This window comes from Notamacropus eugenii, chromosome 7 (genome assembly GCF_028372415.1).
Source record: "Notamacropus eugenii isolate mMacEug1 chromosome 7, mMacEug1.pri_v2, whole genome shotgun sequence".
Lineage (NCBI taxonomy): Eukaryota > Metazoa > Chordata > Mammalia > Diprotodontia > Macropodidae > Notamacropus > Notamacropus eugenii.
In genome coordinates, this window is record NC_092878.1 from 120,381,561 (window position 1) to 120,387,318 (window position 5,758).

The following is a 5,758-nucleotide window of genomic DNA, read 5'->3' on the forward strand; positions in this document are numbered from 1 at the left end:
CCTATGTCCCCATTGGTCCTCATATAATGCTGGGAGGTAGGTGCTATTATGACCCCCATTTTACAGATGAGGAAAATGAAATGGGCAGAGATGAAGTAACTTGCCCAGCATTGCATGGCTAATAAGTATCTGAGGCAGGTTTTGAGGTCAGATCTACCTGACTCGGGCCCAGTGCTTACCTGCCAAATAACATGAAACCTGTATATATAGATACACACACACACACACACACACACACACACACACACACATGCACAATGAATACCAAGTGAATAGACTGAGGTATACTATTCACCTCCTGACAAAGACTCTGAAAGAGCCACTTTTAATTTGTCCACCGTCTGGAATAAGATGTTAACAGAGAATTACTGTTCCTATTATATAGATGACACATATATTGCTCACATTCTGAGGCAATGGTATAAGATATCATTCCAAGAGCACAAGTGTTGATATTCCTACACTACACATCTAGGAACTGAGGCACAAAGAGGTTAACTAATTTGCCCACAGTCATATGGGCAGGGAAATGTCAGAGCTGGGACTTAAACTCAAATCTCATCACCAGGGTTTCTTTCACTTTGCTGGGCACATCCCCCAGTTAGAAAGCCTTCACATTTCCGAGGGAGTACATGCTCACCATTCCTATTTGGCCAGCTTATGTTTCTCAGTTTCAGTCTATTCAGTAACCTTTATCAATGCTCTGTTTTCTGGAATCATCTACAATCTTATAAAATCAGAGTTGAGTTTATGCCATGTTTCCCTGGGCTCTCAATTATTCATAATTAGCCAGTTTGTTTCTCCAGTGATTTACCCCTTATGTCACCTTTCAAGTACCCTAGGTTCATCACTCAATAATATGTAAAATCCTTTGAACCTCAATAGTCTCTTTAGTAATTATTCTTCCAGGCACATGTCAACAAGTACAAATGCAATTAATGAGCTTGGCAATGAGAAGACCACACTTATTGACATTGTGATTAGGCAATCACAAAGAAGAGGGTGGAGGTGACCTGAGGCTTTACCCTAGGAGGTCTCCATTAATTTAACCAGATGATGGTTGCTATGTGCATGTCTGAGCCAGTCATCTCTCTGGGTAGGTCTTTGTGTGAAGGAAGTCAAGGCATAACTCAAGAAGCACCTTCCTTTCCTGCTCCTCCCAGCCAAAAAAATAAAAACTTTGTGATTTGAAGATTGAATGAAATTGACCACAAACTTGGAGATCACAACAGAAGTGACTGTTTGTTTTTTGTTTGTTGAGAGGGCCATGACATCAGGAAGATGATGCCATGACTTGCAAGTGAATTGGATTTAAGTGAGGCAAGGCTGTGCAAAGTCACCAGCCTCAGTTTCTCTTCTAGAGCCATCTGAATCCAGTAGCAAGATATAGATCAGGACAAATGGAGACGGCCCCCATTTAAAGGTTAGATAGAGAGGAAGGACTGTAACACAGTAGTTCCATTTTCCAATTGGAAGGTCAACAGTGGCTTTTGACCCTCTCCAACTGGTCACTTTCACCACAATCGTCATAGCCATCATGGGAAATTAAAATCACAGATCCAGAGCTGAAAAGGAAAAAAGCAAAAAAAAATGGAAAAGTGGCCATTAAGTCCAGATTCTCCTCCATTTTAGAGATATGGAAACTGAGGTCCAAGGAGCTTGTGTCACAAACACAGGACAAGGATCCAGTAACTCTTTTACTGCATCATATGACCTCTGATTTGTCTGCTAGCATAGCCACCTATGTTTTACAGATGAAGAGACCAAGGTACAGAAAGATTAAAAGTCACATAGTTAGTAAAGGATTCCAACTCTAAGTTTTTTGATTCCAAATCTTGTATGCTTTCCCCTGGACCACACTGCCTCTTCCAGTTTTAAAACTCCAGAGTCATCTTTGACTCATCTCTCTCATCAACCCTTACATTCCAACCAATTGACTTGTCTTTTCTATGTCCATACCTCTCATCTCCTTCTCTCTGTACATCCTGGCACCTCCCTAATTCAGGTCCTCATTCTCACTCCCATGGCCTACTGTAACAGGATCACAACTGTCCCCTGACTTTCTCTACCATCTCCAAACCAACCTTCACAAAGTTACAGTGACTCCAGATTTTCTTTAGGATAAAACACCAGTTCCCAAGACTGGCTTTTAAGGCCCTCCACAATCTACTTTTTCAGGCTTGTTTCCCATCACTGTCCTCATATCCTTCACAGTCCAACCAAACTAACCTCTTCCCCAAACTAAACATGTCATCTCCACTTTTCTGAATTTTCACAAACCAGCTGCCATGACAGGAATGTGCTCCCTCTTCATTTTACCTTGGAATCCGTATCTTTTTTTAAAGAGTTAGCTAGGCAGTTGAGTTCATTGAGTGCTGGACTTGGAGGCAAGAAGACCCAAGTTAGGTTTGAATCTGGACAAGTCACAACCTCTCTCAGCCTCAGTTTCCCCATCTGTAAAATGTGATTAATTACTAATAATTAATAATTATATTAATTAACAATTATTAGTACCTATAATAAATAAGAAACATTATTATTATTTATTAATAATAACTCTTCACAGGGTTGTTATGAGGCCAAAATTATATAGCATACGTAAAGAACTCCACAATCTTTAAAGATCTCTGTAAATAGCTATTATTATATATTTTTCTTAGTATCCCTGGTACCCAGAATGCTAGGTGGAACAGTAAAGAGGATGCTGGGTCTGGAGTCAAGAAGGCCCTCAGATAATTAGTAGCTATGTGATCCTTGGCAAGTTGCTTGAGTTCTATTTGCCTCAGTTTTCTCATCTGTAAAATAAGGTTAATAATAGCACCTGCCTCATGGGATGTTGTGAGGATCAAATGAGCTCATTGTAAAGTGTTTGGCATAGAGTAGGTTTTATATGAATATTGTTATTATCATTATTACATACCAGGGACTTCATAACTGCTTTTTTAAATGATTTGGAGTTAACTAAGGTTTCTCAGGCCTTCAGCAATCTAATTCTGAGCTGCTCAGCTCAAATCCCACCTCTGAGGTAGATATTTACAGGTTGACTCCTACATTTGCTCCTGAGCTCCCTGAGAAAAGAACAGTGAAGGGTCCGATACATACTTAAGTACTTAATAAATGTTTGCTGACTGATTTATTTTATACACTAAACATTCTGGCCTAATTGGATTACTAACTCACCTTAGAGCATTTACACTTATCATCCCCCGTGTCCGGGAAGCTTTTCTTATTGTCGTTCAATTGTTATCAGTCATGCCCAACTCTTTGGGACCCCATTTGGGATTTTCTTGGCAGAGATACCACAATGGTTTACCATTTCCTTTTCCAGCTCATTTGACAGATGAGGGTTAAGTGACTTGCCCAGAGTCACATAGCTAATAAGAGACTGAGGCCGGATTTGAACTCAAGAAGAGTCTGCCTGACTCCAGGTCCCACACTCTATCCACTCTGCCACTTAGCTGCCCCTCCCAGAAGCTTTACTCATTGTAAATTCTCTACAAACATTTCTCATTAATGAAAAGATAGGACTTCTGCTACCCTCAACATATCCTCAAGCTCATATCTCCCTGGACTATGAAGAGTGGAAGAAATCCAAAAGGGTTAAAGGATTCCTAGACTGTAGGAGCTAGAGAGAACTTACCTTTAATGACTAGAATTGTAAAAGAGCATTGTTCCCACGTCCCTTAATCCTATACACACCTAAATGAGCAATTTGTGGTTTAAATTCATATCCTACCAGTTGGCTTTTCATGTCAAAAATGGCAGATTTTCCTCAATTTGTCTCAATTCCAAATTTTGATGCCACAAAGAAAGCATTTGAGACTGAGCTCTGTTCCCTTTCCAGGAAGGTAATCCCCAGCCCGTAGGAAAAGAGAAGGATTTGGCTTCCGGTCGTCTCAGTTACTGCATAACTACCACATGTCTCTAATTTAAGGGCATGTTAAAAAAAAAGAAAGAAAGAAAAGGAAAGGAAAGGAAAACTAGCAATTATGAAAAGAAGTGAGCTATAGCCTTGGGTATCTGTCATGCCATCACTTAAACAGCTATCATCTTGAATGCTGTTTAATTGCCATGAAGAACGTATAGTAGAGTACAAGTCTGTTACACCTAGCTGAATCCAGTTACATGCCAAGTCACGTGAATTTAGCCTTGCAGGCATTATCAGCCATCCTAAAATGGGATTAAACAGCAATGCTCAATTGAAATTTGTTGCAGATGCAAGCAACATCAGGGGAAAAAAAATGCAAAACAAATTCCAAGATAGGAGGCTTGGAACATAAGCAGTAATGAACAAAATGAGACATTTGTTCTAGCAAAAGCTATTATTAAAAGCACAGGAATCAGATTTTCGACAGGTAGAGTAAATCTGAAGAATAGTTGTGCTGTGGGAGACTAAAAACTGAAATAGGGAACAAATAGAGACCAGGAAGGAGGTTTTCTCTTTGAAACTGGCTAAAATACTCAAAGTTCAAAGCACAGAAGGGAAAAAAGGTCTTTCATTGTCTCTCATGGGAATAAATCTAGAATCGAGGCTTGTCTTATATACACCTAAACAGTAGATCTATGACAAATTAGAATTGGAAAGGAAATACTATACCCTGCTCTTTGTGGGTCCTATTGTATGTTTCAAATTAGAAACTTAGAGGGAATAAGATTAAAAAACCCCAAAGTACAAGGTGCTCCTGATTGTCCAGCAGCCCTGACATGTATTAACTAGTTAGACACTGGACATCCACTTTCAAGAAAGAACAATAGTAAAACATGTGTCTGAGTTTTAAAAAATGAAAGAATAAGACAATAGGAATGTTTTAAAATAGTATTAAACCAAAGAACCGAAGGTACTGAGAATTATTCTTCTTTCCCTTTCTCCTTCTCCCTCCAAAATTATTGATACATGGAAAAATATTGAAACCTTTCTCCCACATTTACATATGTGTATATGTATATTCATATATAGATGTTGATATAGAAATCCATGTATATCTACATATGGTTATAAATGGAATAATCTATATATAGGCATGTGGTTGGGAGAACTGCCTCATAGCTTATGCTGTATGCATACATACACATATAGAAGTAGATTCATCCATAGAGACAGACAGACAGACAGACAGACAAACAGATAGATAGATAGATAGATAGATAGATAGATAGATAGATAGATAGATAGATAGATAGATAGATAGATAGATGATGAGAGAGAGAGAGAGAGAGAGAGAGAGAGAGAGAGAGAGAGAGAGAGAGAGAGAGAGAGAGAGAGAGATGGGCATCTAGGTGGCACAGTGCTGGTCCTGAAGTCAGGAAGACTCATCTTCTTGAGTTCAAATCTGGCCTCAGACACTTATCAGCTGTGAGTTTGGCTACTCCACCCCTTCAGGACTGTTAGGGTTAGCTCTGAGAGATTAGGAGCTGTTTTCTGGTGTTAGACCAAGATTCTCATTGAACTCATGTTCTCTAACTTGTCTAAAACCTAAAATCAATCTCAATCAAATCCCATTATTTTTACAAGGATTTGTAAAAGAAGATGATAGGAGACTAAAATTCACTTTTATTTTCCCTGTGGCAAGACCAAATTCCTCCCCACCAATGTACTTTCACCCAAGATTATCAGTTGATAACATTTAGTCAGTCATACTCAAGTAGCTTTAAGAAAGGAGAATTAATTAATTAAGGTGGTATATTTGGTGTAAATATTCCCCCCAAAAGGCTAGACTCTTGCACAATTGCCGACAAAGACCTTGGCAAAGTGATCTCA